Consider the following 19,511-nt stretch of genomic DNA (forward strand, 5'->3'; position numbering starts at 1 on the left):
CACCATTATGAGATAGGTAAACATTATCTTTGTTTAAAGGTGGTGACTTGCTCCACATCACACAATGAATCAATAGCAGATCCAGCAACTGATCCAATGACTCCTAAATCCCAGTTCCTTGCTCTAACCACTACCAGATATTCTGCTTTTGCAGATCCTATGTAAAAATTTGACACTTTCTAAAATGAAGACAAGAGCAACTGTTAATAGTGGCATGTTGCCCCAGTCTGGACAGATTTATATTATGATTTTTTTTCATACTACACAGAAGAATTTAAACATATGAACGGAAAACAAAACTTATGCTAAAACAGCAAGAAGAATTAAAGATTAAAATTACAGAACTAAATGGGTAGTTTTAATGATGTAGCTCCTATAGACTTCAGTGAGTGCATTACATGAATAAAATCATAGGAATCTGTGCAATGCTTTGGAGATCTAGCTGTAAAAATCTTAACTTAAGCCAACGAAAGCAAGAAGTTCCTTTTACTACATTGTTAGTTTGCCTCACTGTCTCTGAGTAATTCCCCCTTCTTTCTCAGTTAACACAGTATTTCATCCTGATCTAAAATTCTAAGCAAAAAATATATTTCCTTTCATTTGGTTCTAGTAACTTAGAGCTAAAAATCAATAGGAGTTAGGCATCTGGGCACAATCTCACTAGATGCCAATCTGCATTTTTAGGTACCTAATACCTTTAAAAAACTGACCCTGAATTCCTTGTGATAAGGCTACTGGAGAAATCAGCAGCTGGGATGTGCGTGTGACTTGCTGACATGCAGACACAGATGTTACCTTTCCTTTAGGCAGTTGGCCTCGATAGAAATTCTGTAAAACAATTTATTCTTGTGGCACAATCTGGCTACTTACGAGATATTTACATGGAAGTGACACACAGTCACAGTACCCAAGGAGATGTTAGATGAGTTTCCAAGAGATCTTCAGAAACAATGGCTAATGGCTACGATGACCTTCCAATGCTCTCAGCCAAACAAACACAGACAGGGATAGAGCCCCACATCACCAACCCCACAATTGTATGTGAATGGCCCTAGAGTTTCAGGGGAGCACACTGAACTATGCAATTAAGGACTCAAGGTGCCAGGAAGCTTAAAAGGAGCAATTTGGTGTTGAATCTTAATTCTTCTAGGCCTTCAAAGTTAAAATTATATATCACTGCATCTCTGTGTGTGGGCACACCTGCACATAGCTGTGTGTGGTGTGTCTGTACTCAAGGCACCTAGACTGAGTTTTGTGTTTTGTAACAAAACCTGTGCCCTGGCGTGACTGTTGATTTCTTAGCTGAAATTTTCCCTAGTTCCAACTTTTAAATTGTCTAATACATTAATAGGGTTGGCTAGTGTCAGCCAGTATTGGTCACCTCTGTGAAAGGTACCTGTAAAAAGAAAGATTAGGTGTAAATGATATGGTGGGATTATTGTTGGGTTATTTTTGTATGCCTCTTTAAAACAAACAACAAGACCTTTCCATTTCCGTATTATTTGTTACATTCAACAAACCATCATTTTTTATCCCTTCTGGAAATGTATCTACTCTTGTAAGGAAAAATGTAATGAAATGCACATTTTTGATATATATTCATAAAATCAGAACACACAACTTGCAAGTATCTGTTGTAGCCAATATTTGCCGGGTCCAGGTCCTTATCCTCAACTGTAGCCAGCTCTGACTGGTACTATCCAACTCTTGTTGCTTTATTTATTTGTTATTTAAACTACCCACTCTCAGATCAAACACTTCCCTGTCATTTGTCTTAAAAGGATAAATAAGTACAAGTACTGTACTAACTGCTGGCTAGCCTATTCAAAGGAATTATTGTAAAGATCATAAATATGAATCACATACTATCTAATATTTTTACCTGGTGTTCTCGTGCAGAAAGATTCCATATTGTGTTAACTGCATAGATGATAGGATCTCTGGTTATTATTTTAGTACTGGTAGACACAAAGAAAGAAGGAAACACAAATCACATTCGCCATTGCCAATACCCAGATAACTGAATTGTTGGACAGTAACGCAGCTTTACTCACTGGCTAAAAGAGAAAGCCAGCACAGAAACATTTTGGGCATGTGGAATCTCACAGCATATAGAAGAAGTAAAGCCTAATTTTCTTTTCTGTTCTAGTCTCTAAGGCCCCGAGTTAGTAAAGTACTTAAACATATGCCTAATTTTAAATATGTGAGTAGTTCAATAGGAATACTCATTTGCTTAAAGCTAGGTATATGCCTAAATTCTTTGTTGTATCAGGACCTTAAACCCAAACTGCTGAGAATGAGCAAAACCAAGCAAATCTCAAAATATAAATTGCAGAAAATTTTAATTTTTTCATATGAAAACTGTTGATCATTACTTACACAAGAGGATGTACCGATTCTATCCACCTCTGGAGTAGGAAATCAGACAAAGATTATCTACCAGCACTCCATTTTAAAAATCATTATATTTATCCCTTTCCATCAGACAGTAAAATGTTTTGGGTTTAGAGAGTGACAAGTTCTGACAGCATATTAAAAAACACCATCCTTGTGATTAAAACCCCACTGCTGGCTGCAAAGGACAAAATCATTCACACTCTGTTAGCTACTCTTTTAAGGCAAGATGTTAAAGAGCTTCCTCCTTTATAGGTAATTAGGAGAATTTTTTCAGTACTACAATAGTGGAGATTGAATCTATCTAAGGAGTTTATATGGCACCCATCTCCACAGTATCTGCAAAAAGAACAGGAGTATTGGGGCACCTTAGAGACTAACACATTTATACTCAAATAAATGTGTTAGTCTCTAAGGTGCCACAAGTACTCCTGTTCTTTTTGCAGATACAGACTAACACAGGTGCTACTCTGAAACCATAGTATTTGAGAGCCTCACAATCTTCAATGTATTTATCTTCACAGCACCCCAGTGTAGCAGGGCAGTGCTATTATTCCCATTTTGCAGATGGGAACCTGAGGCACAGAGACTAAATAATTTACTCAATGTCACACAGGACATGTGCGGTAGAGAAGGGAATTGAAACTGGATATTCTACATCTCAGGCTAGTGCCCTACCCCTGGACCATCCGTCCTCTCTGTAGGAACATCAAACCTGGTCCCAGGTCAACAGGGCAAATACTGGAACAAGGACCATTGCTTGGGGAGGGGTAGCTCAGTGGTTTGAGCATTGGCCTGTTAAACCCAAGGTTATAAGTTCAAACCTTGAGGGGGCCATTTAGGGATCAGGGGCAAAAATTGGGGATTCGTCCTGCTTTGAGTAGGGGGTTGGACTAGATGACCTACTGAGGTCCCTTCCAACCCTGATATTCTATGCTTCAAAAGATCATAAAATATTTCAGATGGAGTGCACCTTGTGGCCACAGATTAGCCTCTTAGAGTTGGTATGGCAACTTCCACCTTTTTATGTTCTCTGTATGTATATACATCTTCTTACTATATGTTCCATTCTATGCATCTGATGAAGTGGGCTGTAGCCCACAAAAGCTTATGCTCAAATAAATTTGTTAGGGTACATCTATACTTACCTCTGGGTTTGGTGGTAAGCAATCGATCTTCTGGGATCAATTTATCGCGTCTTGTCTAGACGCGATAAATTGATCCCGGAAATGCTCGCCATCGACACCAGTACTCCTGCTCTGCGAGAGGAGTACGCGCAGTCGACGGGGGAGCCTGCCTGCCGTGTGTGGACCTGCGGTAAGTACCTTGTATTTCGAACTAAGGTACTTCGACTTCAGCTACGTTATTCACGTAGCTGAAGTTGCGTATCTTAGTTTGGACTGGGGGGTTAGTGTGGACCAGCCCTTATTCTCTAAGGTGCCCCAAGTACTCCTGTTCTTTAGACTAGCCATAGTGAGCCCTGGGGAATGTACTGAACATTCTCAAGCACTGAATTACTGTCTATTTTTAGAATCTGTAGTTAACTAATTAGAACATGCAGCACACAAGTAAAGCATTCCTTCCAAGATGGGATTTTTTTCATAATTTCAGCAACTCAAAATGATTTATTAGAGAGAGTCTCAGATTAGAATATTTAACAGGTGACTGAGCTGTAACACTATACAAAGACACATCAAAGTGTCTTTTGATGACATAGCAGCCACAAGATAAAGTATACTACAGGCTAGAAATGATAGTCCGCTCCATCTTGCATTAGTAATAGAGAAAACGATGGCCAAAGGACCGATTTTAATTAATAAAATGGTCTGGCAAAAGGAGAATGTTAAGTGATGTCTCTAAATGAAGCATTTCTTCTCAAATATTTATGCAGCCAGGGACAATTCATATACTGCAGAATACAGTAAGTTCTTTCACTCAGTTGAACTCTCACAGCCAATTTAGGAACAGAAAGAACATTGGGACAGGAGCATAACTAGCAGGCAATTATGGAAGCAATTCATGCCGTAAAAAGCCAGCAAGAGTCCAGAGCTTGATGGATCCCTGAGACAACTCTATAAAGATGTGCTAATAATAATTTGCAGGCAAATGTCTGAGTCTGCTATGGACAGGAAGCTTTTGAATCCCAAATGATAATGTTCCTAACCATTGTAATCCTCAAGCTTTTGACGGTACCAAGTGAGTGTAAAAAATATAGATTGATTTCCATAAAAAAGGTAGACTGTAAAATACTGGCAATGGTTCTGGTAGGCAGATTAGAAAAAACTCTTCTCAAGTATAATTCAGTTTAACCAAGTAGGATTCAATAAGAACAGGTTGCTATTTAATGATGCTAGACAGTTAGTGAAATTTTTAACTTGCATGACTACAAAGTAGAGTCTTACACCAGCCTCTTCTGTAGATGGTGAGAAGGGTGAGGTGGGACTACTTGTTCTTACGCACGGCAGCCAACTGAAGTTGGGTGATGGGTTCTGTGAATAGATCAAATATTCAAACTATATGTGCATGAGAGAAGTAACTGCTAGAGTTATCCCCCCTCTCATCTCTTTCAGTCTTGAAATCACATGCTATATAGGTGCTAAAAACCATTTGTAACAGCAGTTCTTGCTAGGAAACGTTGTCCCTTCCTCCCAGATAAACACCAAGCTACTATGATCCATACATTTGTCACTTCCAGACTGGATTATTGTAGGTCACTGTACCTGGAGCTGAATGTGAAGACCATGCATAGGCTGGTTCAGCTAGTACAGAATGAGGCTGCCTGCCTTCTCCCTGGCTTGGGCCATTGTGAGCATATCAGGCCCTTGCTCAAGTCTTTCCATTGGTTTCCAGTCAGTTTTCAATGCCAATTTAAGGCCTTTGCCCTACGTTTCAAAGCAATTAATGGATCAAGCCCCAGGTACATCCAATTCTGAATTTCAGTCTAGGAACCTCCTTGACAGCTCTGCTCTTGGGGGACAATACAGATTGCAAAGCCTATGACAGAGGGCATGACACCTGACGATAGAGAATTCTCCATCGAAGGGTTCCAGCAATGGGAAAATACTTTTGGAGAAGATCTGCTGAATCCAGAGTCTGACTGTCTTTAGGAAACACTGCAAAATCTTCATCTCTGTCATAAGAGACAATCATGACACTGACACCTGCTTCTACTCTATAAAATCCTACCAACTACAAAAAAAGAGGAAACTAATAAAATCTAAAATAAACAGAGTTTTGACCCCAAAAACAGAGAGAAAAGAATCCATGAAGTCCACTAGGGATGTAGCTCTTGCTATTGATTTTACATGGAAGGTGCTCAGTTATTATAGTGTAGGTGGCAATATAAAATCCTAAGATATATGAGAATTTGCCAGAATCCTTGATTACTGGGAATTAGAACAATACAAAGAACTAATGTCTGTAGTTGGAAACATTGCAGATGACCAGCCCCAATCAAATAGTCTCTCTTTCACTGAAGCTTGTTCGTGACTTTGGTTCCAAATCTAATCACAGTACAAGGTTAATTAGGAAAAGTATTAGGTCTGGCCAATGTTGAGGGGATGTTCCAATTCTCAGCGGGATAGTTGGAAGCTTAAGTGGATGCCTGAGAGGTTAAAATATTTGGCTTTGATAAAAGTGATATCAAGGACATAGTTAATTTAAACTTAAGATAAAGCTTGATGAGGGAAGATGGGTGGAACTGCAAATGTGACACTGATATCAAATAGCATTCATTAGGATGAATGCTATTCCCAGGATTCCATACCTATGAACATCTTACCCTTAAATATACCCAGTATGTCCAGATTACTTCAATAACGCATGGGAAAGAAGCCTAAATTGTTTCTGGATGTACTTGAAAGAGGTACAAACAGAGGTGAAGGGAGTTCGTGGTGGTTTGTTTTCCAAAATTTAACATATTACAATATGATTCTTTGACTCTAAAACAAGCACTTTATCAGAGAAAGATAAAAAAGCATCAGTATGGTTCCTACCAGAAAAAAAATCTTTAAAGCTTTTTCTTCATTAATTGGCCTGTAGTACAACTTCTTGCAAAGTTCAAACACTAAAAGAGCTTGGGCGTGACTAGCAGGAAAGTAATGCCTTTACTATTCCAAGTCTTCTCTATGGAATAGCTCATATTCTGAGATAAAGAAGAAAAAATGTGGGTGGACTGGAGGGGATACAGAAAGGTATTCAGTGTAGTCAGCCGAACATAGACAGCATTAGGTAGGGAGGAAGAACAGAGTTATTAGTTCAGAAGACCATCTGCACCAGATTGTCTATGTGATGTTGGGAAATCTCTTAATCTCTGTGCCTCAGTTTCCTCATCAATAAAATGGGGACAATAATATTTACCTACCTCTCAGTGGGAGGTTATGAGGCTAAATTGAGCAACATTTGGAAATGCTTTGAGATCATGGGATGGAAGTTGCTATAAAAGTCCAAACTATTTGTTAGTATTCTTACTGCTGTTCCCAGATGATTTTCTCACATCATTTGCAACACTCCAGCAAAGAAATTTACTGGATAAATCCCACTATTGGGTAGGTCCCCAAATGAGAAACTCACATACAATAGTTCTACATTAGCAGGCTTCCCTAAAAGATCCACCCATTTTAAGGCTTATTGCAGCCTGGGGCTGCATAAAATACAAAGCAATTTCAATTTATGATTCCATTATTCCAAAGCCATTGAGGACTCGATAGCTACAGGTTGGAGTGGAATGGGGCTCTCAGTCAAGCAGTGTGGAATCCCATTTGAGCAGATGTCACAAACTTTGCCTTGGACTTAAGCCTAAAGTTGATCCAGCAGAAAATAATTTTCAGTCAATTATGCACCAAGGAGAATGACAACAGTTGGAATTAAAGGCAATGACACCAGCTAAGACATGGGTGGTGAAATCCTGTCCATGTTGAAGTCAATGGGAGTTTTGCCATTGACTTCAGTGGGACCATGATTTCACCTGGGGTGGCTAATGACCATTATGGTACCTACAGGTTATAGATAGTTTATGGGACTTTCATAATATCAGGGCTACCGAAAAAGGTTTAGACCTAGATTGAGGCTCTATACCAGCAGAGGCCCTTGTCAGTAAACATGGTGCTGGAAGGCAGGAAGAAGTTGAGCAGGGAAATGTTAATTACAATTCATTGCACTGGCCTGGCTGTTCACTCCTCCACCAAGGGACCTACAGTGAGTTAGCTCCACCCACAAAGTGACCAGCACTGGCCAAAGAGAGGCTGTGGCCAGGTCAGCGGTGGATGCACTGAATCAGTCCAGCCCCTGTGGCAATATTGCCTGCTTCCCCCACCAGTTTACATTTTCCTTGTGGCTCAGGGAGCTGAAATTAGTGACTTTCTGCAGCATCTTGGGTAGTTCTAGTCCTTAATCTAAGTGGCAGGCATTTTCCTTTCATCTGAGCCAATTTGAAACTCACATCCTATGCACACCTTTGTGGAGGCAACATGTTTTTCCTTCTTCCACGTAGTGCTCCTTTGTACATTCCTGGTTCCCCCAGGAAGTGCTAAGACCATGTAATAAGAAAAGATGTTCTAGTGTTTCCCATTTAACCAGAAGCAAGAAAGATAGTAGTTGTACCATAAAACTCATCAGATTTGCAGCTCCATTTTGCAGAGCAAATTTAATTTAATTGAGGCAAACATTCAAATTTTGGATGCTTATCTCAGTTAGTCTTTGAAGCTTTTATGGTTCACACCGTCTCTATTACATGTCATTACTATCTGGTCTCTTTCTTTTCGTTTTCTTTTTCTTATTAGGGTATGATTAACACCTGAAAACCAGGTTACTAAGGTGTTCAGTGCTTGAGTTAATATTTCTATGTTGCCTGTCTCCTGACTCTTTCCAGATAATATATCATGCAACAATTATAGATGCTTGGCCAAATCACACTAGTGTGTATTATACTACAATTATAGACATTTGGCACAATTCTGAGTACATCTATATTTTAATAAATTTGCAATGGCTCCATTAACTTCAGGAGAATTAAAAAATTGATCAATCCCAATTTTTAATGTCATCCCATAATACAAGAACAGTTGGTCACTATGACATTAACGGCTGGTATAAAAATCTCTGAGGGTTTAAGTGGGATTTAAGTAAACCATTGGTCTTGATGTGAGGAAGGGAAGGAGACTCTTTCCTCTGAGGCATCATGTATCAGTCATTGCTGTAAGCAGGAGACTGTCTATGATGGCCCAGGATTCTGGTGCAGAAATGCAAATTCTATTTTCTCATGGTGCCTGATGTAGCTATTGAGCCTGATTCTCCTGTCACTTAAACTGGTGTAACTCCGTGGGATTATTTCTGATTCACCCACAGGTGAAACTGCGAGATGAAGCCAGGCCCATTATTAATTTTTTTCTTTTGCTTATTTCTCTTGACTTCTTTGTGTTTTAGCTTCATGGCTGTGTAAGTGTCAATGTTTGGTGCTTGAAGAAAATCAATAACGTTTTTTAATAAACTGCAGCATGTTGAGGGAATGCTTATGCTGATGTAATTTTTCCCAGTAAATTCCCAGGGTGCTTGTTCAAGAAGCTGGTCTGACAGATGAACTTTCACAAGCTGCAAGAATTCAGATTAGTTCTGTGCTTCCAGTTTACAGCTCACTAGCTTAACAGACAGACACATTGTGTAGAAGACCTGGGCAAGAGCCTTATGCTTATTTTGTCACAAATCACTTGGAACGAACCATAAATCCATTGCAATAAATCACCATTCCTCTCTAAAGTTGTGGGAATCATAGGAAGAAAATCAGTGAGAAAATATTTCTGAGCTGTTCCTACCTACATTCCATGCACAAGATTGTCCAGTCTCTTTAATGTAGCACAGACCCTGGCAAAGAGACAGATCCCCCCCGAGAGCAAAGCTTAGGTAGGATAGTCATGTAACAGGGGGATGTACTCCCCAACCCAGCGCTTTAGGACCCACGTAGATCCCTAACTGTAAGTGCCCCATGTTTGTACCCCAGGGTTCTCTCTTCCCTTTTGGTTTTAATGGGTGAAGTGCCCCCGAAGCCAGAAGACCAGCACAAGGGCCCTGCAGCACTCCAGTCCTATTTTGAGGGTGTTGGCACTTTGCACAGGGGTGATTTTTTGCCTTCAGACCTGATGCCTGAAATGCTTTGAGGTACCTGGGGCTTGGTGGCTGGAAGGAGGCGGCAGGCATGCCAAGGACTCACAAGCCAGCCTGTCTGCATGTAGGGAATGGGAAACTAAGGGTGCCTTAATTTCATATCATTCAGGCATTGCTAGAACGAGGCCACTGTTCTCACTTAGACTGTATTGCAGCTCAGTGTGGCTGCTTGGTTAAGATTCTCAGTGGTTCATTTAACTATGGGATGAGAATTGGATGCAGCTTCCCACTGAGCTCTATAGGAGGAGTACAGAGCCCATTTAAAACTGTAGTTATCTGGCTGTCAGGCCAATTCACATCCGTGTAGAAGAATCATCCAAATGCTGTGAAGATGCAATCAAAATGACATTGGTTTATACCCTGGTCTTTAATTTTGATGTATAACGGGTCAGAGTTTAGGAGGGATGCTTTGAATCTAATCGGAATGCAGAGGGTTTAATCTCTGTTCCGAATATAGGTGCCAGCTGGGGGTTTGATGAACACCCTCGCCTCCGCTGGGAGCTGGAGGTGCCTTGAGCTTCAGCTGCAACTATAGTGGCTTTGAGCCTTTCTACAAATCACTGTAGATGCTCTTTGACATATTTCCAGAGACGAATTTAAGGTTTCCCGTTTAAATTGGACTTGTATCAAGTATTGTTCTGGTCACACTTTGTGACATATCTTAATAAACGTTAATGGCCAGATTGTGGCTTTTAAGCACTAGCCTATGCTGGAGCAGATGTGCAGAGGCCACACCTCAGCAGGTGCCACTGGGTTAACTTTGTCCGACTCTATAAGAATTCTAGCAGGGAACTCCCAGGAAATGCAACAACAGCAGCTCCACCACTCTTTCAAGTATCAGGGGGTAGCCGTGTTAGTCTGTATCTACAAAAACAACAAGGAGTCTGGTGGCACCTTAAAGACTAACAGATTTATTTGGGCATGAGCTTTCGTGAGTAAAAACCTCACTTCTTCGGATGCATAGAGTGAAAGTTACAGATGCAGGCATTATATACTGACACATGGAGAGCAGGGAGTTACTTCACAAGTGGAGAACCAGTGTTGACAGGGCCAATTCAATCAGGGTGGATGTAGTCCACTCCCAATAATAGATGAGGAGGTGTCAATTCCAGGAGAGGAAAAGCTGCTTCTGTAGTGAGCCAGCCACTCCCAGTCCCTATTCAAGCCCAGATTAATGGTGTTGAATTTGCAAATGAATTTTAGTTCTGCTGTTTCTCTTTGAAGTCTGTTTCTGAAGTTTTTTTGTTCAATGATAGTGACTTTTAAATCTGTAATAGAATGACCAGGGAGATTGAAGTGTTCACTTACTGGCTTGTGTATGTTACCATTCCTGATGTCTGATTTGTGTCCATTTATTCTTTTGCGGAGGGACTGTCCGGTTTGGCCAATGTACATGGCAGAGGGGCATTGCTGGCACATGATGGCATATATGGCATTAGTGGATGTGCAGGTGAATGAGCCCCTGATGGTGTGGCTGATGTGGTTGGATCCTCTGATGCTGTTGCCAGAGTAGATATGGGGACAGAGTAGGCAACGAGGTTTGCTACAGGGATAGGTTCCTGGGTTGGTGTTTCTGTGGTGTGGTGTGTAGTTGCTGGTGAGTATTTGCTTCAGGTTGGGGGGTTGTCTGTAAGCAAGGACTGGCCTGCCTCCCAAGGTCTGTGAGAGTGAGGGATCATTTTCCAGGATAGGTTGTAGATCGTGGATAATGCGCTGGAGAGGTTTTAGCTGGGGGCTGTATGTGATGGCCAGTGGTGTTCTGTTATTGTCCTTGTTGGGCCTGTCCTGTAGTAGGTGATTTCTGGGTACCCGTCTTGCTCTGTCAATCTGTTTCCTCACTTCCCCAGGTGGGTATTGTAGTTTTACGAATGCTTGATAAAGATCTTGTAGGTGCATGAAGCCTGTACGCCTGTCCCACCCTTACCCGACTACTTCCCACCTCATTTCTTCTATAGTAGCTAGTGTCTGCCATAGCAGTAGCCAGGGCCTTCTCTCCTGCATCAGTATGGTGCCTGGCTGTCTGTGCAAGAGACTCCTTGTGGCTTCTCTTCCCTCAGCACACCCAGAAGGTGGGGCCAAAAAAGGAACCTTGTTTAATCCATTAAAGAAAGATGTAAAAAATAGCATTACTGCACAGTATAATTTCATTAGAACGCATTACTTTGCTGTGCAGGTAACCCAGTTAAATCATTCTACTCCTACCCGTATCTGATGTAGTCACATCACGTGTAATGATGTCCTCTATGTTTCAATAGCACACTGTTTAATTTCTCTTACTTTCCTTTTTTTCCCAAGTCTACCTCTAGATCCTGTAATACTCTTAACATATCAGAAAGTCTACCACAGTAGCTACTTTATTTAAACAACAAGACCTCTCCTTTAGTGAGGAATTAAGCAATCCTCATTGGCAGCAGTCTGGTAGGGTGCTTAATTCTGAAAAGGTTGTGCAAAACCCAGGATAAACTACTGAAAGAATGTTTTTAAAAAAAAACAAGAGCTGAAGGTTTGCTCTGTTGCAGGGTTTCAAGTAAACTTGCATTAGCCGACTTCATTGTTGAGTGACACAGAGGCAACTGTTGCCCTGTCAGCAATAGCGCCTGACACACTATTTGAAATAGTTCTCTGGTTTGTGTCAACACCTGAAAATTACACCATGTGAAAACGTTGTTCTATAAATTATTAAGGAAAATTCTATAATGTTTTACAGAAATCCCTCTTGGCAGTAGATAACTAGGGAAACTGCGCTTACACCTGTGTTTGTTAACAGTGATATTGGGCACAATTGTAACTTGCCCAATTCAAATCATGCATCAAACAGGACTTTAGAAGGTGCAAAGCAGCCATCTTTTAACAAGTGTTGACTGACTCTATTGGAGTTTCATTCAAAAGTGTTTGTTTGGGTTGGAGCTGTTAGTATCTACTGATAAAATTCTGAGATGTTTCTTTGGACTGGAATGCGTTTAACCCGGCACCAAGACTGTGGACATTTTAAAAAATAATGCCTAAAAGAAATTAGTCAGAAAACTCAGAGGACTCATGCAGTGTGGTTTATCCAGTTAGCAACTAAGACATCTGTTTTATTGCCTAATTTAATATGATCTGTTCTTCCACCTAACTCTCATAGCTGTTATGAGGCAACCATGAGGCATTATACCTAGAATAGTACAGTGAGTTCTCTCTACTAGAAATCTGAAGGTAAATTTTAGGGAGGTCATAGAGAAGCAACAGAAATGATTAAGGTGCTGAAAGAGTATTAGATCTAAATGAGAGTTTGGCTAAACAACAAATGAAATGAGGCAGGCCATGATAAATATGTGCAACTACTTAGGACAGCTAAGAATGGAACAGAATAATTGGATGGGACAAAGGGTATAATCAGTCATTAAGAAAAAGAATAGGTATGCTCAATATTATGAAAACAATTCTGACTGAGATTTATTAGACTAAAACTTCCATGGAAAATACTGGAAGTCTGATGGCTTGAGACATATAAACCTAGCAGGTAATAGCACTAGAAAGTACTGTACTTAGTTGGCAATGTACTGACCTAGATGACCTCATAACTGTTTTCCATCTCTGACATCAGTAGTTTTCACCTTTACCTTTCATGAGTAATCCTATTTATCCCAGTGAGATTACTCAAGGAGCAAGCTGTACCTATTAAGTGTGAGTAAGAGTAACAGAGTCTGGCGATTAATGATTATAAATAGCTTTAAGGCCGAGCTCAATATTATTTGGAAAAAGCTAGTTGAAAGAAGTATTAGCAGCTAACATTGCTCTCAGGATTGGGTTTAGAAACAGCTGGGGGTGGGTGTCTTTCAGGGTGGGAAACATGGTGAGGAAAAAGAGCTGTAGACACTGAAATGACTTTTCTATTCTCCATTGAAAAGATGAACCTAGCAAAGCCAATTTCATAGTAATACTGTATAGCACTTACCTAACTTTTTACGGCACTAGCTATTCCTCGCAAGATTTTGTGAGGTAGGTACTGGCGAATGTTGTTAATCCCATTTTACAATTGAGAAAACTGAGGGACACAGAGGTAGTAACTTGCTCAAAGTCTCTCAGCAAGTCAGTGGCAGTGCCAGGATTTAGGGTGGGATCCAGAAAGTTACTTAGACACCTAACTCCCAGTTTTAGGCAACACTGGAGTTCCACAAAACTCCTACCAAACCCCATAGGTGCCACCCACCCAATGACTCTTTAAGTATTGATCCACAGTGGAACAATAGTAGTTGGGTTAACTACTAACAGTCATTGGGCCAGAGAGTCAGAGTGAGAATGACTTCAGTGGGAGCTGGATCAGGCCCTAGTATTTGAAAAAATACAATGCATGTTTTGCTTTTGTAAACCATTGGTATTTATCTTCTTTATTTAATTAATTCTATAGCTTTGCTTTGCTGATGGCTATACTTTAAATAATAATTCAGTTTTTACTACCACAAGCTACATGTCAACGTTGAGTCCATCTTTACATTTAATTTCAAGTTTTAAGTAAACCCTTCTGTTTAAACCAGTTCAGTATATATGTTAAAATAGGCCACACATTCCACATTTTTCAAAGAGCCGATTTCCTTAATTGGATATGATGATCAGATTTCAATTTCCTAAAATCTTTTTTTAATTAGAAGATCTCACTAGGTAATGATGGTTTTTGACTGTGTGTTTATTTTTGGTGTTTTCTGCATGCTTAACTCCCTTGAAATCAGTCTGAATTAACCAAAAAAATCCCCAAACCTCAATTCCATCATTCAGCCAAAACTATTCAAAAACCCAAGACCACCCTTTGGGGCATATTTTTGGGGATTTATCCATGTTGTTCTTGTTTGTTTTTAAATTATGAATGTCCAATTCAACTGTTTTCTTCTGTCATCTTCAATTTTTGAACAGTATCTTAAAATATTTTTATTTCATCAGGGGTGTAAATAGCATGTTGAAAGCAAATAAATATGCCATTCATCTGTCAATGAACACCTCCCCCCCAGGGTATTAGGTCACCTCAATTTGTTTGTCTGGCCAGAGCTGGTCTCTTGTTGAGAATTTAAGCCAGCTTGATTCATCACCAAAATGTGAACCTGGAACTGACATTGATTTTGCAGATGTGCATAATAAAAATCCCTGGAGTTTTAAAATAATTGACTTCAGAGAAAAACACAAAGAATGTAAATAACATAATGAATCAAGTAGAAGCTAATCAATTACTCTCACCCCTGTTAAAATCTGTTTTCATTTGGCATCTTGTTGATTATTTTGTCTAAATAATAATTGTTACTTTTAATAAACCCACTTAACTTTCACAAATCCAGAAGATTTCTGAACTCTCTTCATGCTTATAAACAACAAAAGGAAGTGATATCATTAGATTAAGAGTTGAGAACTGGGGTGTGTGTGTATGTATGTATGTCTATCACTGCAGCAATGTTCAATTTTAGAGTTTTCAGAGGGGCAAAAACTGTAAACTGAAAACATAGTTTATCCTGGAGCAATGAATGCTGAAAATATCAAACATGTTTTGAAACAAGATTTCTATTCACTGCCCAGAGAAAGTGCTTTGCAATTGTAAATTTGGGCTCCTAGAAGTGAACAGAAAAGTAGGAGTGTAGCTGAAAAAAAGACAATGCCCTCCTTTCTTTCCTCTCCATTTATGTAGGCTGTCATCCAAAGCTGTCAAGGAATCAAATCTTCTCAGCAGAGCTTTTCCAGGTGCTCTGTCTACTGGAAGTCAACATACAGACGCATCCAGTGATACAATGGCTACAGCAGTCCCACTGAATGGTGATATTTGAATTCATTTCATTTCATTCTCTGTCCTGCGATTTAAGAATCTGACATTTAGACTGGTCACAGTGCATCTTTGGGGTGATTTATTTCTCTATCTACCCTTTTGATGGGAGTCATATTTTTTACATGCCGATAAAGACTAACTTAACTTGCTCTCTTTTCCTCTCCTGACCTGAATTGCATGACTTAAAATAGATGCTATTTTAATACTTGGCTTTCATTTAAAAACCCACCCGCTGATGCCTTATGGAAAGTTTTAAACAGTCTCTTTAGAGATAATTTGCTTGTATACAGTAGATTGTCTGTATTTCACGTCCTGCAGTTTAAATAATCAGGAAAAGCAGATTCTATAATTTTTACAATTTTAGATCTTTCAGCTTATTCATGTCTTTGCAGTGCTGTAATTACCAAAGAAATCAATTGTGATGTCACAAAAAGGAAAATTATGCCCAATTTTTAAAAGTGTTAGGTCTCCATTTTCTAATGGGGGCCTTAATGCACGCTACAGTTCTGCATTCATAATCAATTACAGGTGCAAATGATGGTATTTAGAAATCCAGGCCTACATTTTCAAAAGTGATTAATAATTTTGGGTGCCCTATTTGAAACACCTTAAAGTGTTTTCAGAAAAATCAGGGCCCTCTCAGGTGACTCAGGTTGGATCCTCAGAAATTGAGACATCCAAAATCACTCTCTTGAAAATGTAGGTCCTGATAGAGTTGCCAACTCTGAGTCTGACTGGACATTTGTGAGCACAATCAAGTAGCTAAGCATCTAAATGCTGTCACTTGATTGATTGCTAGAGCAAAAATGGAGGTTTGTGTTAATATGGCCCTGTTATTTCAAGTGAAAAATCAGTACAAGGTGAGCTTTTAAATAATAATCTGTTTTCATGTAAATATCCCTAATAATAAAAAACCATGGTGCTGGGAACACAGACAATTTATGTTACTGAGCACCAAATGGCTTCTAGCTAGAATTTTTTAATACTTTTTTTTTGAGATGTTACTAATGATGTTGGCAGGGTTTGCAATGCAGTCCACAATCAGGAAAAAACTCAAATACTTTTGTGTTGCATTATAAACTCAAAACTCAATTTAGTGGCAGGGAAAGGCACAAAAACCTTTCAAGTTAACTTGAGCTCATTTTCCAGATAATTTGTGACTGTCTGCAATTTCATATGGTCTCTTTAGAATTTTGGGGTTTGAACATGCAAATCAAATTGAAACTCAAAGGTTCTGAAACTACATGACTCCAAACTCAGGAAAAGTTTCCCATGAAACCCTATAGAGTGAGGCTCCCTGTATCAAATAGCTGTGATCAGTTGTATTTTTGTTACTAACTTTAATCAGTGCTGTTTCAAAGGGTCATTAATTACTGAGCTTAATATAAAATATAGTCTAGGTTTAAAAAAAAATCCCTGTAAACTAAAATATGTAAGGGGAGTTCTGTGGTCTTGCTAAGATGGTTCCTTAAAAAAAAAAAAAATCAGAAGATACGAATGCTAGAGAAGGGAAGGAGAGGATTCAAATCACAATTAAATGATGTACAAAAGAGAATTATTATGATACTTGTTTCTCTAGCAGCCCTTATAAAAATGTATTACCATATTCCCCAGAAATCAATCAAAACATTATATCTTAAGTTAGAAAAACTGCAATATTTGGGTGCTCACTGAAATATAATAAGGGTTGGTGATTTTTTTTTAGTCCATTTAGTGAGACAAACAAAACTTGAAGTGGTTGTTTTTTTTTTTTTTAATGGTACAGTGAACTGTGGCTTAAAAAAAAATCAATTGCATATGCATTTAAATTTATCACTCATCAGGTCAACTCAACTTAGCAACCTCAAGCTAATGCCGAATCTCTGGTTGCATCCTTTCATGCATGCAAATATTCCTTTTGTTTGTCTGTCTCAGACTGGGCTATTTCACAGCCCACACAATGGCTGCTTGTCTGCTTCATGTTTATAAACTTCTTTAATAAGATCCTAAGACCTGAACCAAAGATCTTTGGCCAAAATGTTTAAATGTCATTGCCTATAGTTAGGCACCTAAAGCAATATTTCGGTATCTATATAAGCAATATATAAAGTATCTATTTTCAGAGGTGCTGAGCACCCATAGCTCCCAGGAACTTCAGAGAGAGCTGTAGGTGCTTAGCCCCTCAGAAAAATCAGGCTACTTATTTAAGTGCCTAAATGTGGATTTAAGTGCCGTATTTTAGGGACCCAAGTTAAAATGTAGGCATTAGGGTTTGGGATTGAGCGTTGCAAAATTTTCATGGAGGTTTTAGAGGGTCTAGCATGTGAATACAGATAATATAAATTTTTAGAGTATACTAATTATTAGCAAAGATGAAACAGGCAGTAATCCATTAGACCAATTATTGCATAAAGCTAAGGGTAGTTTGCTTTTTAGTTGTTTTTATTTTAACTGGCTTTGGTGGGAGTTATGGGTGCTTTTAGGATTGAGCAGATAATCTGGAGCACAAGCATCACAAAGAGGGTCAGGCATTCAGCATGGTGGTATAATGAGTGATTTGCAGTTTCTCTCTCCCAAGCATCCTGCCTCCTAACTGTTTCTGTTTGATGATTAGAGCTGCTGTGATTAGATTGGTCCAGAGACCAGCACAAGAGGTATTTCCTTGATGTATTCATATTACCTTCCCCTTGATTGGCTATTGAAAAAAGAAAATCCCTATTTGCAGCAATTCCATGGAAACCGAAAGTAAATCATTAATGCCCAAATGTGAGTGGGGTCAATTTGTCACCAATCACATCCTGCTAAAAGCAGGATTTAAGGAGGTCAGTTTTTACAAGGTCAAGTCTGGATTAACTATTTTATGGAATAGCATTAAATAATAAGCACTGCTGTTGAATTAATATGAGCTGAATGAGATGGAAGGGAAGATTGGACTTCAGACTTAACATCTGAAATTAGCCAAAGGATCTGAGTTTTTCAACATGAAAAAGTATGAAGTATAGTTTATATGCGTGTATGTGCCATTACTGGCTTTCAGGATTCAAGCACATTCTTAACCCACAAGAGTAAGAGTAGAAAAACCTAGTGCTAGTCTCTCTTATTTCATTCTTATTTTGATATTTTCTTATATTTCCCATGGACTCTTTTTAATTGCTCTTTTTTGTATTTTCCCACAAAGTTCTCTTGCTTGCGTTAGACAAATGCAACATTCTCTTAAGTTAAAAAATTAGCAATCAGCAAGTGGGAACAACCTTTATTAAGAGTGTAAACTCTCAGGGCAGGGGTCTTGAATTCATTCTTGCATATAAAGCTTCTAGCATCACTGTACTGCCAGTATTATTATTAATCATTTAAAGAGTAGTGTTCAGTGAAAGACATTTGCCTGATATGGAGCAGGGACATAAACCGAGGTCTCCCACAGGAATGCACTAACCAGCAGGCTATATGGTATTCTAGGGTAGGTCTTGCTCAGTGTCTCCTGTTAAAATTGTTCCACTTTTTATAGACTATTTAAATAGTCATTGGCCTAGAATGAGAATGTGGCTGACTCTATAGTCCAGTAGTTAGGGCACTTTCTTTGGAGATCCAAGTTGCAGTCCCTGATCCAATTGCTATTTCTATGCAAAGTAGAACTGCTTCAACTGAGGGGTTTGAGAGAGCCAGACCTCTGAATACTCTCTAGCCTGGTAATTAGGCACTTACCTAGCATGTAGGAGACCTGTATTCAAATCTCTGCCCCCCCCTCAGATAGAGTAGGGATTTCAACCTGGGTCTCTCACATCTCATGTGAGAACTCTAACTGCTGGATGATTGGGTATAAGGGACCAGAACTACCACTGTCGTTTTTTGTGAGAAAGGGCTGACCTAGCTTAGACACCTAACTCCAGGAGAAGATTCACAGTTGTGAATCCCCAGCAAAAGGAGGCATCTCCTGGTAGGTGCCTAGTTCTTTTTGAGGGAAAGAGGTTAGGCCCAACCTCACTCCTCAGCCTTTCATATTGGCTAATTTAGTCACTGACTGCTCGACTGCTGGCTTTTGTGAATCCCATTCTTAGCTACCTAACTCTCCCCATGCACTATATAAGGAGCCGGGGCCCCTAACTCATTGCTGTGAATTCTGTTAAGTGGCAGGGCACCTAAAAGTTAAGCATTGTATCACTGAGACTAAATCCTTTTTGTGTATCTGTCCTTTAAG

General features: G+C 39.4%; 1 protein-coding gene across 3 annotated transcripts in view; it reads right to left on the bottom strand.

Annotated features, from left to right (window-relative positions):
• COL8A1 (collagen type VIII alpha 1 chain) overlaps positions 1 to 19,511 on the bottom strand; it is a 114,845-nt gene that overhangs the window by 43,425 nt on the left and 51,909 nt on the right. The window contains exon 2 of one of the 3 annotated variants that reach the window (XM_034789825.1): positions 4,797 to 4,883. The exons of the other annotated variants lie outside the window; for them this stretch is intronic. The gene's annotated coding sequence lies outside the window, so the exon portion shown is untranslated. The remainder of the gene's footprint in view (positions 1 to 4,796; positions 4,884 to 19,511) is intronic. 3 annotated transcript variants of the gene reach the window in all.

Source organism: Trachemys scripta, chromosome 1 (genome assembly GCF_013100865.1).
Source record: "Trachemys scripta elegans isolate TJP31775 chromosome 1, CAS_Tse_1.0, whole genome shotgun sequence".
NCBI classification, from domain to species: Eukaryota; Metazoa; Chordata; order Testudines; family Emydidae; genus Trachemys; species Trachemys scripta.